The sequence below is a fragment of the Hemicordylus capensis genome, chromosome 12, assembly GCF_027244095.1.
Source record: "Hemicordylus capensis ecotype Gifberg chromosome 12, rHemCap1.1.pri, whole genome shotgun sequence".
Classification (NCBI taxonomy): domain Eukaryota; kingdom Metazoa; phylum Chordata; class Lepidosauria; order Squamata; family Cordylidae; genus Hemicordylus; species Hemicordylus capensis.
Window position 1 is genome coordinate 1165418 of NC_069668.1, and position 18614 is coordinate 1184031.

An 18614-nucleotide genomic window follows, 5' to 3' on the forward strand; every position below is an offset into this window, starting at 1 on the left:
CCACAGTGGCCCACCAGATGCATTGGGGAAGCCCACGGGCCAGAAAGGAGAGCAGGCCCTCTCTCCTGCTGTTGCTCCCTTGCAACTGGGATCGGAGGCATTCTGCCTCGGGAGGCTGGAGGTGGCCTCTAGCCCCCAGACTAGCAGCCATGGCGATAGCCCTGTCCTCCAACAGTGGGGTTGGTTCTCAGCAGCCAAACAGCACCAGAGCTCGGCAGTCGCTTCCTCTGCGGTTAGAGTTGCCCACATTTCATAGCCAGAATGAGGGACACACATGGGGGGGGGGTTATCATGGATGGATTGGTGATTGACTGATATGCTATTGAATAAATGAGGGACCAATGCTGTCCCTCTAGGGTCCAACATCTCATCCCTGAAATGGGGGACATCCTGTGTCATGGGGGGGACGGACAGTGGGCAACCCTATCTGCCTGGATCAGGCCCATCCGAGACCACTGTTGGGAAGCAGCCATCCGTCCCGAACCTGGCCATGGCTTGTTTGACCCCGATTGCCCTCGTGCTCGAGGGGTTTCTTCCTTTGCTCTTTGACACTCAGCGCCGGAGCCTCCATCTTCATGAGGCCCTCTGCGGTCTCTGCAGTCCGCCGCCCCGCCGCAGGCCAGGCACGACTGATTGAGCCAAGGAGCCCATCTCAGAGACAAGCCGGCCCCCAGGACTGCTGCATGGTTGCTGCATCTTCCCAGGCGGTCCCTCCCTCTTCCATTACGTGCAGTACTGAGGTGACCCTTCCAGACCTATGGCACTCCGGGACACAGTCAAGCATCCGCCCGCCCGTGTGCTCCTCCAGAGCTATGCAAGGAGGCCAAACCCAGGACTTGGGGACACAGAGGAAAGGAACCCTCTTCCCTGGCCTACCTGGAGATGATCCTATCTGGAGATGCTGCTGCCAGCGGTTGTACCTGGGCCCGTCTGCATGCAAAGACGCCGATCTTCCACTGAGCTACGGCCCCATCAGCCCACCTCCCATATAAACACAGGGATGCAGGAAACTTCCTTGAACTGAGCCAAGCAGTTCTCCCCCTGAGAGCCGTAGCCCCATCTCTAGTCTGGCCCTGCTGGGCCCCTGCAAAGTCCAAGAGCAGGATCCCAGCTAGCAGAGGAGCATCTGGCTTCAGCCTCTCCAGAACTGCCTGCAGACCATGAGGAGCTGTGTCTACGCATGCGAGCTGGGCGCTTTGTCGGCTGTGGTCTCTGAGACCTGGAGGGGTCACCCTGCTCACACATTTCTTTTTTTAAATGCACAAAGCCACAATTCTTTTTTTAAATGCACAAATTTTTATTACCTGTAGTAAAAACTGTTGTCAGTGGGCCTTGTAAACTGAAATTAAGAGAATTTAGATATTTACGACCCATGGTCAGTTTACAAATCAATTAGAAATAGTAGAATAAAAGGAATCCTACAAGAGGTTAACAGTTGCTAGAATATAATAAAACATCAATCACATACAGAACCGAATTAAAAATATCAGGTAAGTATGCAACTTTTACAATCCATTCTACGTTTCGCATGCATATGGTTAATTATTGCACTTCTTTGGTATCAAACACATTTTGATTTCTTCCCTTAATTCAAAGAACCTCAACAAAACATTTCCTTGAGACAGCCAGCATACTTCTGTGTGGAATAATAAACGAGGATGCTCAGACCCCATCTCATCACACAAAATTGTGAACCACCTCCAATTCAAAGCATTACACTTGATGACATGAATGATTTTAACCAACTGTGCCAATACTTCATGCAAATGGAGAGGAGAGCTGGTCTTTGGGGAGCAAGCATGACTTGTCCCCTTAGCTAAGCAGGGTCTGCCCTGGTTTGCATTTGCATGGGAGACTAGAAGTGTGAGCACTGCAAGAGATTCCCGAGAAGACAAATTGCCTGCCTCAGCATTCCTTTCCAGAAAGAAATGGCCTCAGGCTGGGTTTCCACATTCAGAGCTGCCTCTTTCCCTCTCAGAAGTGCTACGCTTTTACCCCCAGCATCAACTTGGGAACTCTCTGCCACTGGACCCCCAAAGCAGTTCCGGCTAGCCATTCACGGCCCCTCTGCACTGGCTGCCATGGCCTACCCATCTGCACTGGATGAGTACCCAGCAGGCCTCAAGTGAAATCCGGGGCTCTGCACGTCTCAGCTGGCGGGGGCCCAAAATCAAACTTGGCCTGGGGCACAAGCACATGCCTTAGTGGGCTGCACCAGGTGCGAGGAAGGTGTTGGGAGAGAGGTGCATCCCCTATGTGAAGTTACTCTTTAGTATTGATTTGATTTCTATACGGCTCCTCCAAAAAGAGCATCACCGAAGACATTCTATTGGGGGTGGGGTGTATGAGAGAAATTGAGAGACAGAGACCCCACACATCTCTTTCCCCATTCCCCCCTCTGGCTCCAGCACGGGTCACAATCACACTCGGCCTCCTGGCGCAGTGTGGGCCAGCGGTGACTACACCACCCTGGACAGACTAGAGACGACTTGGGGGCCCCAAGGGGTGTGGAGGCCCTGGACTTGGGCCCCAAAGTCCAGGGGGGAAAGCACCACTGTGCATGCCCCCTTGATTTGAGGGCTGCAGTTCAACCTCCATCTTTATGGGTCAGGGCTGCTCAACTTCAGCCCTCCTGCAGATGTGGACCTAGAAGTCCCATAACTCCTGGCTGTTGGCCAATGTGGCTGGGGATTATGGGAGTTGTAGTCCAAAAACAGCTGGTGAGGGGGGACTAAGTTGAGCAGGCCTGTTAGAGGTTTTCCCTCCGGATTCAGTCACTTCCCTTGACTCTTTTATTTGTTTGTTTAACACATTTTTATACCGCCCCAAACCTACATCTCTGGGTGGTTTACAACAGAATAAAAACAGAAAGTAAAACAGTTAAAAACTAAAAAATTTTTGAAACATTACAACAATTTAAACATTTTTAAACAATATTTTAGAAGAGCATTAAAACAATATTAATGAATTAATATTGCAACCAACTGGTCACTGCACATTCCCTAAGACGCACAAAACTGCTCCCCAGGCCCTCGGCTTGGCATGGGGTTCAAGCACATGCCATGGTGGGTTGGACCGGGTGCGAGGAAGGTGCCGGGAGAGAGGTGCTTAACTGCCATCCCCCCCGCCAACATATCTGGCCTGAAAGAACCAAGACCGCCCCCCAGCAAGCCATCACTCTGCTTTCCTTCCTCGGGAGGCCTCGTGCCTTCTTCCCACCAACAAGCTTCCTTCGATTTCCCATCAACCCATTCTTTCCACATGCTGCTGTCGTTAGCATTGTGGACTCTCTTTCCTGATTATCTGATCATCTACGCCTGTGGCCATTAATTACACCAGCCCGGTCCCAGAGACTCTCATGAACTCTGGGTCTCTGGGGCTTCTAAGGAAGGGAGGTGCACCGGTGGAATGGCCAACCTGCAGGCGGCCGCCAAAGCCAGCCAGCCTCTGGTGCCAGCCCTTCAACAGCAACAAATATTTCTATACCACTTTTCAGCAAAAGTTTCCAAAGCAGTTTACAAAGATCAATCAATCGATCAATCAACCAATCAATGAATCAGATGGTTCCCTGTCCCCAAAGGGATCTAAATCTAAAAAGAAACTTAAGACAGACCCCAGTAACATCCACTGGAGGGATGCTGTGCTGGGGGTGGAGAGGGCCAGTTGCTCTCCGCCTGCTAAATAAAGAGAATTACCACTTTAAAAAAGGTGTGTCTTTGCCCAGTTAGCAGGAAATAGCACTCAGTCTTCAGTGCGGGATTGAGGGCTAGGCAGAGTTTGGGGCGGAGCTGCCCCACATGAAACGGCTGGGGGAGATCATCAGGAGATCCGGTTAATGCAGCAGGTGTTATCAGTATGCTGATGACACCCAGATCAATTTCTCCATATTGACCTCATCAGGAAATGGCATAACTTCCCTAAATGACTGCTTGCAGGTGGAAATGGGCTGGATGAGGGATAATAAACTGAAGCTGAATCAAGACGAAGGAACTGCCTGTGGGGGCTAGGGACGCAAGAGATGGTTTAGATCTGCCTGTTTTGGCTGGGGAGACACTGCCTAAATGGGTGAGCTGTGGCAAGGTGAAACAGAGAGGAAGGGGAGCAAAGCTTCCAGTGCCAGGATGCCCCAGTTGGAGGCCTCTTGGAAAGATGTGGGCCAACCTGTGCCCCCCCTTCTTCCCAGAAATAGTGGTCATTCCCAGGCAATGCAGAGCTGAGCCTCCCGTCACTGACCTGGGGTGTTCCCAGGCGCTCATTTTACTTTGGAAGGGTAGGTGTGTGTTCACACGTCATCCAGAAAGAAGCCCCTGCAAGCTATCCGGGAACATTATGAACGATTCGGGTTTTTCATTGCACACTGGTGCTTAGACCAATTTATATCTGGGGTTTTAAAAAATCCGCTTTCCCCATCGGTTAGTTTGGGCAAACTTGAACAAGCAGTAAAGCCTCGCAGCAGACCTGCGGTGAACCTGCTGTCTGGGAAAGCTCCTGATGCTGAATCTTTCGTTGCAGATCCATCAGCAGGCACAGGGAATGGAGGCCACGGGAAGTAACCCAGCGGTTTCTCCGCATAAGTCTCAGACGATATGCATGCTGAGATGGCTCCGCCGCCAGATTCAGAAACAGAAGCCGCCTGCTCCCATGAGAAGTGTAAGGGTAGGAGAAAGATGTCGAGAGAGCAGGTGGTCACGAGGGGTGGGGCAATGGAGCAGGAGAAAGCGTGTGACGTGGCATCGTGCAGTTATGAAAAGCGAGCTAGTACAGCCACAGAGAGGTGCGGGGAGCTATCCAGAACTTCCGGAGACGCCTGCAGATCCACCACCGGGCCCAGGTGAGGAAGAACACAGTGCGCCAGCAGCAAAGCGTGAGTACTTCCAGCGGTGGGCGGGACTTGGGGCGGAAGCGGGTTGGGAGATTGACACAGAGGCCTGTATAAACGCCCCTGTCACCTCCAGATACAGAGCTTCTTACTCTGCATTCTTCCTACCATCAAGGGGAAGGGAGGCCCAGTTTACAAGGGGTGGGAAAGGTCCATCCCCAAAGTCTTGGGCGAGTGCTGTCCTTCTCCATGCTCTCTACTGTGAATGGTCCTGGCTCTCTGCCCATTGGCTGCCCTTCTCACCCTGGCCAATCAGGAGCGCAGGGGGCTCCTCCTTCAGGGGCGGAGGCTTCTCCTGCCCTCAGACCGAACCTGAGCCCAGCCCTCCTTTCTCAACACAGATCCAACCCTCCCGTGACTGGCTTGCTCTCGAACCTTTTTCTTGCAGGACTGTGAGGAGGATATCCCATTGCTGTGGTCCCTCTGCCACCAGAGTCTGAAGCCACCGGCAACAATGAGAAGTGTACGTCTGTTGGCGGGGGGTCGGTCAGTCCACCCAAGGAAGGTCTCTGGCCCAAGGAGGATGCATTCTTCCTGCCGTCACCCAGAATGAAGCCCCTGCAAGCTTTCTGGGAACACTCCATACACGATTCGGGTTTTTCATTGCGCACTGCTGCTTAGCCCAATGTATATCTGGGGTTTATTTAAAAAATCCACTCTTCCCATCGGTTAGTTTGGGCAAACTTGAACAAGCAGTAAAGCCTCGCAGCAAACCTGCGGTGAACCTGCTGTCTGGGAAAGCTCCTGATGCTGACTGTTTCGTTGCAGATCCATCTGTGGGCCCAGCGCCACAGGAACTGGAGGCCACAATAACTGACACACCAGTTTTCCTGTGTAAGTCTCCCTAAGATGTATCCCTGCCCCAAGGAGCTTACATTCTCCACTTGAACAAAGGTGGAGGAACAAAGGGTCTCCACAGTCTGCCCCGGGGGACAGCCAGTCCCGGAATTCCCTGGCAGGGCGTTGGCCAATATTTCTTCCCCGAGTTCTTTCCATGAGATCCCAGGGACTGAGCCTCACTTTCCAAGGGGGGGAGCCTCCGTCCTTCTCTCTGCTCCCTCCAAGGGGGCAAAATGGAGGCTGGGCTTCCTGCCAGCCTTGTGCCTATATCTCCACCCCACCACTCCTCTGCGGAACCTCGGCACATGGGAAGCTGCCTTCTTCCGCTCAGGTTTGTCTTCCCAGACTGGCAGCAGCTCCTCCGAGGTCGCAGGCAGGCCTGTGACTGGCTTGTTCTTGAACCTTTTTCTTGCAGGGCTTTGAGCACAAGACCCGCCACCAGATTCTGAAGCCTCCTTCTCCAATGAGAAGTGTAAGTCTGTTGGGGGGGGCGGGGCGGTCAGTCTGCCCAAGGCAGGTCTCTGCCCCAAGGAGGTTGCGTTCTTCCTGCTGTCAAGGGGGAAGAGAGGCCCAGTTTACAAGGGGTGGGAAAGGTCCATCCCCAAAGTCTTGGGCGAGAGCTGTCCTTCTCTACGCTCTCTGCTGTGAATGGTCCTGGCTCTCTCGGGAGCACTGCCAAAGGGCCGATGGATCCCTTGTGGGCAGACGGGGTGTGGGCTTTATGCCACCGGGGCCCCTTGTTTTCTTTTCCCTGGTCCACGGCAGCCTCCAGACTGGGCACTAAAAGCACATTTCTCCTTTGCAGATTTATTACCAACAATGATAAGCGGCTCTGTGTTGATCCCAGGCTGAAATGGGTCCGGGAGAGAATCCATTCCTTCTTAGAAAACTAACCAGGTCCTGTTTCCGCCTCCTGTACCCCCAGAAGGGAAGAGAAATGATCAACCGGGAGCTACCAGCTTGTGGAGGAGAGGAGGAAGTTATACAAGGCTGAACGCTAGGCTATATCCATCGTCATGGACAGCTTCAAAGCGGATGGCTGCCTTGAATTATTATTATTTATTGTTTTTAATAACCACATGTACACTTTGATTGCTCATTTATTCTTCGCATCATAAAAAAATAATAAAACATAAGCATTTTGAAAACAGTTGCCTGACTTCTTTGGGGATTAGTGGTAGGGTGGTATCCTGGGGACATCAAGAGTGGTAACCAATTGGTGCGGCCCAGAGTGGATTTGGAGATGTCAGAGGTACTAGCCATTTGGTACTGTCCTCAACTTGCTTATTGGTGTAATTGGGCACTAGTCACTTGTTACTGCCTGGAGCTGGCTGGGTTCCATCCTGGGTGGGTACTCACCATTTGGTTCCTCGATAAGTAGTTTGGTGGCGGCATGGGTGCTAGCCAATTAGTGCTGCGCAAAGCTGGCTCAGATGAACATTTGGGCCAGTCATCTTCCAGCTTGGTGCAAATGTGGTGGGTGGAGAACTCAGACAGCAACCCTCGGCATGAATCCTGGGAACCGAGTGTGAAAAAAGATGTCCATCTTTTCGTTAGTGGAATCTTGGAGAGTGGTTTGAGATGGCAGAAAGAGACTGCAGGAGTTTCCATTTGTCCCAGCTCTCTGCTAGGTGGCTGGCTCATGGCTTACCCTTCGCCTTGGAACCCTAGAGTTGGGCTGGATCTTGGAGCTCTTCTAGTCTACCATCCCTTAGGAAATCCCTCTAGCGACTAGCCAGCATATTCCTAATCCCACATAGGCGTGTGCCGAGTAGAAGGCGTCCTATCTCTGGTTTCCATCATATCTGCAATATCTCGGCTTTGCATGTCTCCCCCCTACAGCAAAGACCAACGGTGGGGAACGGACCATGATGTTCCCTTTCAATCACGCCGTGTTCCTGGGGCATGGAGAAAGTGAGGAGGGTAGCGTTTTGCCTACAGTGTGCTTGAGCAATCGAGGGAGCAGACAGGAGAGTCCATCAGGCAGGGTTTTAAACCTGTAGCCAATTCAAAGAGCCCACCAGCCAGCTGAAAGGAAGAGGATGGACTCACAGCCACTCCCACTTAGGCAGAGATACGTACCTCCAGGCTCCTCTCTGGGAGGTCCAGAAGCCAACTCTAGAATCAGTTTTCTACTACCTCATCTGGTGCACTCCAAAAAGCCTTTGGTGTTGCGACTCCAGATTACGGGATGTTTTGGCTCGCAATCCTCAGAATCCAAATGCTGTCTTAACCCTTCTGAGAAATCTCTGCTCCAAACCCTAACTCTTCCTTCCCATCTTCTGCTGGACAGAGAAGGGAGGGGATCCCATTGTCCTCCCGGGCAAAGGTGGAAAGGACACCAGGGTCTGATTCTGGACCTCAGCTGACCACTTCGCACAAGGCATCCAGCGGGGAAGAGTAGCCAAGCTGATCTGTTCCCTCCTTTTCTCTCCCTCCCTCTGTCCCGTCACAAAAGGAAGATGGAGAAGCCGTGGTCTTACTGGAGGAGGAGGAGGAAACTCAGCCGGCAGCAGCCGTGGCACTAAGGAATTGGTTTGGGGCACGTGGCCCTTGGGCTCACTTTAAACGAGGCCTCTATGCTTCCCCCTCTCCACCACAGACGGCAAAGATGAAGACCTCGGTGGTTGCCATACAGGTTGTCCTGCTCATGGCCACCGTCCTCTTAACCTCAGCTGAGGTTGTTCTTGGTAAGCGGGGAGTCCTTTATTTTCTCTCTTTCTCTCCATGGATCTACACTGCTAGAGGAAACTCTTATTTTGATCTTAAGGTTTTAACGGATGCTCAAGGGAAAAGTCACATGACTATCTCTGACCCGAACAGGCTGGTCTTCAGGCAACTGGGGTGTGGGTTGGGTACTTGAAACACCCTGTACTTGAAACAAACTGGGATATCAAACCACAATTTGATGCTGGACTGATATTATGTATGAATATGCACAAATCAGATTTTCAGATTTGATTGAAATTTGAATTGAAGCTGGCCAATTTGATTCAAATTCAAATCGAATTGGCCCAAAACAGGTTGATTCGATTCAAATTTGATTCTGATTCAAATGTGAACCAATTCAAGCTATTTTGGCACTCTTTTTCTTTGACCAATCAGGGTCCCTGAATGGTTTTTTAAAGGTGCCAAAATGTCTCTAAACTGCCGTTGAATTGATTCAAATTAGATTCTGGTTGATTCCATTTAAATTCAAATCGAATCGCCCTTTTTAGGGGCGATCCAATTCAAGTTCGAATCATTCAAATCGGCCAGATAAGAATTTGAATCGATTCGCACATCTCTAATATTCTGGTTTGTTCAAATTAGTTGCTGAACAAACCGTATTTCCCTTCATTTGTATGTTGTGATGAGCTGTGGTTTGTTCTTGAGAAGAGAGCGGATGCTTTCGTTCTTCTCTTGCACTTGTTAAAGGACCTACCCAGACCTGACTTGGAGATGGCATGGAGACTAGCCACTTGGTGCTATCCTTAACTAGCTTATCAGTGCCATGGGATGGTGGCCATAATTCAGTGGAGGAGCCTCTGCTTTGCATGCAGAGGGTTCCAAGTTCCCTCCCTGGCAGCATCTCTAGATAGGGCTGAGAAAGACTCCTGCCTGAAACCTTAGAGAGTATTGGAACTGGCCTTATACTGAGTCAGACGCTTGGTCCATCTAGCTCAGTATTGTCGGCACTGGCTGGCAGCTGCTCTCCTGAATTTCAGGCATGAGTCTCTCCCAGCCCGACCTGAGATGCTGTCAGGATTTGAACCCGGTACCTTCTGCATATGAAAGACAACTGTCCTTAAAGAGAACCAGGCTCTAAAAAAGTCAGTTGGTATGGGCCTGACTGCTGTATCCATCCATTCGGCCAGTGTTAATTCACGGGGTTGCTGCCAGGTTATTTTCCTTTCAGGGGGAATGGGGAGCCCAAGTAGGCCCATCTAGTCCAGCATCCTGTTTCCCACAGTGTCCCACCAGATACCTCTGGGAAGTCCACACACTGCATGCCCTCTCTCCTGGGCCAATCAGGGGTCAGCTGGCTCTGTCACGAGGGTCCCCAATCTACTGGCAACACAATGCATGCTGGGATAGCTCTTTGGATTGTGCAGGACCCAGCTCCCGACTTCAGACATGAAGACGCCAGCCGTCTGCATCATCTGAGAGCAGAGTTCACAGTTACCACTGATCTGTGGGAGACAGAGCAGGAGATCCCCCACCAGCACCCACAAAAAAGCAACAAAGCCTTTCCAAAGAGCCACAACTATGTCCTGCCAGCCTCCAAATCCCCCCGCTGAAGCCACCTGCCAAGGAAAACCAAGGGGGATTCCCACCATGTCTCCAGGGAGGATCAGGTCCAGTAACAGCTTGGATTGGGTCCAGTAACAGCTTGGATCGGGTCCGGCTCGCCCGCACTCCCAGGAACCAGCTCCCCCCCCCCAGATAGTCCTGTTTCCGCCCTCTTCTCTGTTGCTCTCTCCGTCTCTCTGCTCCCTGGTTGCCCTGCTAGGGACAGTCTATGGTGGAGACGGAAGGGCGTCCCGCGGCTTGCATGGCGGCTGGCAACTTCCCCGTCCAACCATTCCCTCGGGCCGTCTTCCATCTTTAAAAAAAAACCCTTTAAAAAGCATTAAACTAGCATTGGGTCAGTTGAAGATGTAGGCATAGGAGAAAGAAAACACAAAAGCAAGAAACCACCCCATGGGGAGCTTTTCTGAAGGTAGTTTGGGGTGGGGGAGTCACCCCCACTCAGTTTAGAGTCAGGTCCACGGCGAGCTCCTCCTGCATCCCAGGCTCTTGCTGGTTTCTACCTAGCCTTTCTCTTTAAGGATGAGCCCTTTGGGGAGAGGGAACCAGCGGCCGCGATTCCTGTGAGGAATCCTGTGAGTGCTTCCGGAAGGAAATGAAAGGCAAGCCACAGTCTCCCTCTCAGCTCCCACCGTCACCTAGGGAAGGGGCAGCAGCCAAATTCTCCTTCCCAAATCAGTGCAGGAGGAAGCTCTGGTTGGCGAGAGCACAGCACTAGTGCGGGGGCGGACTCTGCAGATCCGCCTGAAGATCCGCCACCGGGCGAGGGAGAACACTGAGCACAGAGCATGAGTACTTCCGGCAGTGGGACTGCCTTCCCTTGCTTCTGTCCCACCCAGATCTCAAACCAAAAAAAGGAAGTGAAGATGGCGTCGGGTAAAAACTTTGCACAGCCAGCCCCAGTGGCTGGTTCTGAAGACAATCCCCTTGACTAATGGATTGTACCCCTCTGAGACAGAGTTGGGGAATGGGGGGTAGAGAGAGAGCGCGTGAGTGTGTTGTACGGAGAGAGTCCAGAACGGAATTGCAGAATCTCCCGCCACCACAGCCTCCCTGGCCCTCTCCCACCCTGAGTGCAGACACCATCAGTGGCTGGTTCTGAAGACAATCCCTTTGTCTCCCCTTGCCTAATGGATCATATCCAAGGCAGCATCCAATATCCAAGAGGAGACTCTCTGCTGGCAGCAGTATGAATCCCGCTACGCCTCCTCTGGACAGCAAGCAGGTGCAGCCTCAGATTTATTATTATTATATTATTATATTAGCCCCCTCCCTGGCTCCTTTTAAGCCCCTTCTGGAGGCCCACCTGTTTCACCAGGCGTTTGCCCTTTAAATATTATTATGTTCATTAATAGTTATTGGTGCCATGACGTCTCATCTTAAGCCTGTCTTCCCTTGCTTCTGTCCTACCCACATCTCACAACAACAGGTCATTTCGGGTATGATTTCTGCACGACCATCCGCTCCAATTCAGCCACCCACAGGAGATTTGGACGAGGTAAGACCACAGATCAGTCTTCTTAGCAGGGAACTGGCCCGATTCAGCCCCAGCACAGAATCCCACCAGTGGCTCTTGCTGGTTTCTACCGAGCATCTCTCTTAGATTGAGAGCCCTTTTGGGAGAGGGGACCATCTTATTTGTTTATTAGAGTGATTTGTTTATGTCAAACACTTTGAGGACTTTGCTGAGACGTGGCATAGAGATATGCGTGGTAGTAGCAGATCAGCTATCTGTTGATAATTGGGTATTCTGATCATCAGAATTATTATCCAAAAAACTGTAGGAAAAGTATTTTGATTTTCCCTGAGGACATCCCAGTGTCAAAAAAGAGAGAGCAGTACATCCAGCTCATTTCAGTGGCAGGATGGTCATGAAACATACAGTGTTTCATGAGAAAACTTCAAAAAAGTATCATTTAAAAAACCCCTTAACAATAAACCACGAAATTAGCATTGGGTCAGTTGAAGCTGACTGGAATTAGCATTGGCTCCACGATCAGTATCAACTCACAGCTGTTTTCCCTTTCTTCTGTCCCACCCAGATCCGCCACCAGCTGTGCAAGAGGAGGCTGTCTGCAGCCAGCAACATGAATCCTGCCATGCCTCCTCAGGGCAGCAAGCGGGCCAGCCTTTTGGAGAGGCTAAGACCTCAGATTATTATTTATTACTGGATTCCAAAGGCTCACTATCACCTCACGGCTGTTTTCCCTTGCTTCTGTCCCACCCAGATGAGCCACCAGCTCTCCCAGCTGAAAATATCAACTGCCAGCAGCATGATGGTGGCCATGCCTCGTCCAGCCAGCACGCCGGCCATACCCTTGGCAAGGGTAAGGCCACAGATTTTTTATTATTATAATTTAATAATAAATTATTTTAGTAATATAGCACTGGATTCTGAAGGTTTAGTATCAACTCACGGCTGTTTTCCCTTTCTTCTGTCCCACCCAGATCCGCCACCAGCTGTGCAAGAGGAGGCTGTCTGCAGCCAGCAACATGAATCCCGCCATGCCTCCTCAGGGCAGCAAGCGGGCCAGCCTTTTGGAGAGGCTAAGACTTCAGATTTTTTATTATTATTATATTATAATATTAGCTCCCTGCCTGGCTGCTTTTAAGGTCCTTCTGAAGGCCCACCTTTAATTATTATCATTTTCATTAATAGTTATTGGTACTGCTGTTGTTCACCGCCTAGAGTCCTTGGAGGAGGCAGTATATAAGCACATTTTCATAAATAAACGAAATAAATATGAAAAAGCCAGGTTCACACACCAAACAAACCTTGAGTCAGGTAAATATGTGGCTCACAGTGACCGGTCAGACACACCAGTCAGAAGCCTCTCCCAAGCTAACAGCCTCCGAGGCGTTGGGGTGGTGGCTGCAATTTGCACTTTGTGTGGAGCTGGGCCCCCGTCTCCTTCGAGAACTGATGCAGGAAAGCAGAGTGGCTCACGGAAGAGCAGGACAGCCCACGTTCTCACGAGTTTCCATGTGCCTCCGTTCCTTGGTTTTGTGGGAGAGGGTGATTCACAGCTGGCCTGTGTCCTGGGGAATGATGGGGGAAACTGTGAGCAGTGTCAACTCACGGCTGTCTTCTCTTGCTTCTGCCCCACCCTGATCTCCCGCCAGCTATCCAAGCGGAGGCTCTCCTCCACCAGCAGCCTGCAGCCCGCCGTCTCTCTCCCGGAGATCAAACGAGCCAGGCCAAACTCAAGGTAAGGCCACTGATCAGTGGAACTGGCCCAATTCACCCCCAGCACAGCATCCCACCAGTGCCGGGTTCTACCTAGCGTTTTTCCTTCGATTGTGAGAGGGTTGATCCGAGTGATTTGTTTATGTGCCCCACTTGGAGGACTTTGTTGAGACGTGGCCTAGAAATATGTGGAATAGCAGCAGATTTGGTGTCTGTAGGTAATTGGCTAGTCTGAGTACCAGAACTGCATCCAGAAAAACTGCAGGAAAATGATGTAAATTTGCCCTGAGGACATACCAGTGTCATAAGCAGAACGTTCCGCTCATTTCAGTGGCAGGATAGTGCATGCAGAACTTGGTCTCTGTAGGTCATCAGGAGGTATGCCTTTCTTGTGCACAATCACATCCTTCCAAGGAGTCAATAGATCATCATGTCCTTAATGTTAGGGGGAAATGTGTTATATGCTTGTCTATTATACCTTGACCTTCCTTAATCAAATGCAGTGAAATAAAATGGGGAGCAGTAATTAACACTCTCTTCTTTTCCCCTCTCTTCTAGCTGAGGATCTGGCCTTTCCAAAGAGCCACAACTGTGTCCAGCCAGCCTCCAAATCCCCCCGCTGAAGCCACCTGCCAAGGGGGATTCCCACCATGTCTCCAGGGAGGATCAGGTCCAGTGACAGCTTGGATCGGGTCCAGTAACAGCTTGGATCGGGTCCAGCTCGCCCGCCCTCCCAGGAACCAGCCCCCCCCCCCCCGTTAGTCCTGTTTTCGCCCACTTCTCTGTTGCTCTCTCCGTCTCTCTGCTCCCTGGAGTCAATAGATCATCATGTCCTTATTATCGCCAAGATAATGCTGAAAGAGACTCCTGCTTACAACTTCGGAGAAGCCGCTGCCAGTCTGTGTAGACAATACTGAGCTGGATGGACCAAGGGTCTGACTCTATATATAGCAGCTTCCTCTGTTCCTAAGACTCTCCACTTTCAGTGTGTTCTCATGCTTTGATTGTCCCGACCGTCAGGCCTGCAGCACCCAATGAGCAGTGCTCCTTTAAGAAATCTGAAACGTTTTAGAAACACAGAAACTATTCTAAAAGTTTGTCTATATCAGAGATGGCAATTGGCAGATGACTCCATGGCAGAGAGGACTACCATTTGCCCCTTGTGCTACCCTGACCCTTTTCTCTGTGCAAAAGGGGCTGCAATTTGACCCAAATCCTTTGGGAGGGGGGAGGGATAAAGGTGTGACCACCCACAGAAAGCTGTCTGTGCAGCAAGGCGATCACCTCTTTCCCATCTTTGGGGGGGGTAGATGCCAAAAGCAGCTATGAGCATTTGTCCCGAGAGACGGTACCAGTGGGGGAAGCAATGGTCAGAGTGCTTTAGGAAGACCCTGTAACTCTGTTGGTTTCTTTGATAACATGACTGGCAGACATGTTTGTTGCAGACATCTCTCCGTCAGATCCATTTTAAAACTAAAGACGACATTCTGTGTACACCTCAAGTTGCGGATCAAACACAACCCATTTTTCAGGTGCCCAAATGGGGGCCCTCCATGCTGCAGAAGAGAGGCAAGCAGACGGCCAGCAGGTTAATTCTAGTTAAATGGAAGTTTCTGGCCAACTGTGTCTGCCTTGAGGATATTTTGCAAATACGAAAGGGAAGCAAGACGAGAGCTCTAACGTGCTATCCACAGCGCTGGTTCAAGGGTGAGCTACGGCCTTTAAACGGAAGTGCATTTGCAGAGTCCAGCAAACGGAAGTAATGCAGGAAATGGAGACAGGAGCGCTCTCTCAATCACAGCACGCAACACGTGGGATTTTCAGTTTGGTGGTTTTGAAGAAACAACAGGACTAACGTTTTCAGAGGAGCTCTGGACAGAGCGAGTCCCAGTTCTTAAGTGTAAGCATGTGCCGTTAACTCAGGGGCAGGGCACCAGATTAATTCTACAAGGGCACACTCGCTCAGACATCAGGGGGAGGTTTAAATTTAGAGTTACTCACACACAACCGAAAATGCACCGAGTCATAAACGAGAATTTTAACACCGCACTCAACTATTTGTCCGTGCACCAGCTGAGGTGGTCGGTGCCAGCTGGGGACTGAATGCTCCCTGTGGTTTGGACAAGACCTACACACCAGGAGATGGGAAAGAGGCAAGAGCGTTGCAGGGGAACACAAGGACAGCTGGAAGGCTTGCTCCCAGCCAGAGAGAGCAGAGGTACACTCCTGACTGGCAGCCATGTAAGCCCCCAGAAAGGGAGGAGACAGGGAGAGTGATCACGTGAGAGGCGGGCCCAACGGGCATGCCCGACCCAGATTCATACATACTTAAAACATGCAGCTGATCGCCTGCTTTGCTGGCATGAAACGCAAGATACGCAGATACAGTTTTTAGAGGGCTTTTTAAAAATTTGTTTTTTTATCTCCCCCTGCCCCCACCTGCACCGCCACTTTTTCTGCAAAAGAAAGAGTCCTGGTGCAACACTGCTGATACAACTAATCCCTCAAATGTTTTAAGATCCGTTTTTTCAGCATGAACTACAAGTACAAATGATTAATGGAAAACAGCAAAGACTTAACGACCTTCAACCTGGAACTTCCAGTACACACAGCTTTTTAAGAGCATCCATGTGAGCCATTATGAGGAAGACACAGAAGCGTACCACGGTCTACAGAGACTTGGAGAGAGCCCCTTACCTTATGCCGGACATGAGACTTCTGTCGTCAGAATTGAACCTGCTCCCACCTCTGCGTGGCGCACCGTACCCTCGGTTATCTTCCCCGTATCGCCCCTTGTCACGGCGGTTGTCTGTCAAGATATAAGCCTGGTGTTTGACACAATACCAAAGCGTGTGTCCTTTGCCCAAGCTCAAATGCCACCAGCCTCCTTCCCCCAACAGCAAAAGCGATTTCCCAGCATTTCCGGATGCAGACCGCACCTAGCCCCTATCTTGCACGCTGTGCCTGTAATTCTCCTTCTGCTGGGCCGGGTAGGACGGCTGGTTCAGGCCCTAGGGCGCTTGCTGCTGCTGGTCAAAGTTTTACTTCTGGTTGTACATTTCTTGTTGCTGGCCATAGCCCTGCTGCCGGTTGTAGGAGGCTTGCTGTTGGCCGAAGCTGGACAGCTGGTCGTAGAAAGGCCTGCTGCTGAAACGCAGTGGAAAAGAAACAAGTGAGGGCACTAGGTTTTGTCTGCATTGGACACCAGGCCGTATCAAACACAACAAGAGGCAAGACAACCCCAAACACACCAATGAAGTTATGGGACACTCTTAAGCGTTACACACACAGTTAGTGTGCATGGTTTCACCAGGGCAATTCTAAGGGTAATGAATCAGGCATGTTACCACTTTTCCAACGGCTGCAGCCAAAAGCAGTTTTTCAAGTTGGTGTTACATCCACCCACTGGCAAGAGAACATCTCTTATTATAAGGCCTTATTTTTAAAAAAAAACATCCTTCAATATTATAGTGTCTGGATGTGCAAAATGCAGCAGTAACGGAATGAGGAACATAAGAAGCTGCCTGATAGAGTCACACCCTTGGTCTATCTAGCTCAGTATTGTCTACTTAGACTGGCAGTGGCTTCTCCAAGGTTGCAGGCAGGAGTCTCTCCCAGTCGTACCTGGAGATGCTGCCAGGGAGAAAACTTGGAGCCTTTTGCATGGAAGCAGGCAGGTGCAAGTGCTCTTCCCAAAGCGGCCCCATCCCCGAAGGGTAATCTCTTCCAGTGCTCACAAATGTAGTCCCCTATCCAAATGCAAACCAGGGTGGAGCCTGCTTAGCAAAGGGACCATTCATGCTTGCTACCACGAGACCAGTTCTCCTCTGGTGAGAGGCATTAGAAGACTGAGAAAGACCCTTGGTTTGTTTAGCTCAGTACCGTCTACACTGACCGGCAGCAGCTCCTCCAAGGTTGCAGCCAGGGGTCTTTCCCAGTTCTATCTGGAGATGCTGCCAGGGATTGAGTCTGGGGTCTTCTACCTGCAAAGCAGAGGCTCTAATGCTACACCACAGCCCCCTATCCAAAAACTAGGATCTCATTACTGACATATTCTGTCTGTTTCAGCCACTACCTGTAATATTCAATGGTTCTGTGAAACTATGGGCTTATAGTTGTACTTATTTCTTTATTTATCAAGTTGGTACACCACCCCAAACTTTCATCTCTGGGCAGTTAACAATAGCATAAAACAAGTCAAAACATTTAAAAATCAGCCACAGAATAAAACCTAGAAATTTAAAAAGCTAAAAAGCTTGGGTGAAGAGGTGGTGTTTTCAAATGCTTTTAAAAATTGTCAAGAGATGGGGCAACCGAGAAGGCTGTCCCCGTGTGGTCACCAGTCGAGTTGGCTGCGGCAACTGGCGACGGACCTCTCCAGACAACCTCAATGGGCGGTGGGGCTCATCATAAAGAAGGCCTTCGCTTATGGATGGATTTTTTATTCCCAGTGAGTACATCCATAACATCAACTTGAAATGTTGCTTCCAGTGGCTGACATTGAAAGAGTGCCCGATTCCCATTCCCTTGGAATTCCCTCTGTCGCCCAAGCACACCTGCCCACAGGAAGGCCCCATGAAAACATCAGGAGAAAAGAAAAACTCCCACCCACCAGAAGGGAAGCCAGCAGACAGTCAAGTCCTTGGGGGCGGAGCAGGGCGCAGGCGCAGTGGGCCTGTCCAAGATGGCGGCAGCCAGCGCGGACCGTTGAAGCTCTCCTTTGGGGGGGGGCGCGCGCGCCGCGCCCCCTCCCGCCTCCCCTCAGCCCCTCCAGCGGCGGGCCCCGCTTTCCGCTTGGCGGCCGCAGGGCGCTGGGAGGACCTACGCGATCCCATCCCGGCCACCGACCCGTAGGGAGGGAGGAAAGGCGGGCGGGCGGGCGGACAGACACACAAACCATCCGGTCGGCTGCCGCCTCCTCAACTGACTCTAATTAACCACGTGTCGGGACGCGCCGTTCCGCTTTGACTTCGGGGCGCCGCAGCCAATGGGAGCGCGCGGAGCCTACCACCAGCGCGGCGCGTGGGGGGGGGAGAGGGAAGGGAGCGCGGGACAGAATCTACCAATCGGAGCGAGGGATGGGGAGGAAAGCTCTCCCAAAGGGAGCCGGGAGGGACCGTTCAGGTGAGAGCACGGGTGTGTGAGGTGAATAGGATGTACCATCGTGACCACACGGATAAATTAAATGGTGTTTTAAAACTGTGCGGGGTGCTGTTGCTTTTTAAATGGACTGCATGGGCGTTCAAAAGAAGAGAACGGAAACAGTTGTAAAACTGAGCCCAAGAAAGCATTGCATTAGGAGCCCCTGGTGGCGCAGTGGTAAAACTGCCGCCCTGTAACCAGAAGGTTACAAGTTCGATCCTGACCAGGGGCTCAAGGTTGACTCAGCCTTCCATCCTTCCGAGGTCGGTCAAATGA

At 51.1% G+C, this 18614-nt stretch overlaps 1 long non-coding RNA gene across 2 annotated transcripts; it reads right to left on the bottom strand.

The window, feature by feature from the left end:
* Positions 1-1273: 1273 nt before the first annotated feature.
* On the bottom strand, positions 1274-18105 carry LOC128336026 (uncharacterized). 2 transcript variants are annotated; one of them, XR_008311815.1, is made up of 7 exons: positions 17809-18105; positions 16136-16340; positions 15894-16005; positions 14072-14254; positions 13494-13631; positions 12785-13048; positions 1274-10319 (listed from the first exon to the last, which is right to left on the bottom strand). It is a non-coding gene; the product is annotated as an uncharacterized LOC128336026 (long non-coding RNA). The 2 variants fall into 2 exon arrangements; XR_008311814.1 differs by having other exon boundaries at positions 1274-13048.
* Between the last annotated feature and the right edge of the window lie 509 nt (positions 18106-18614).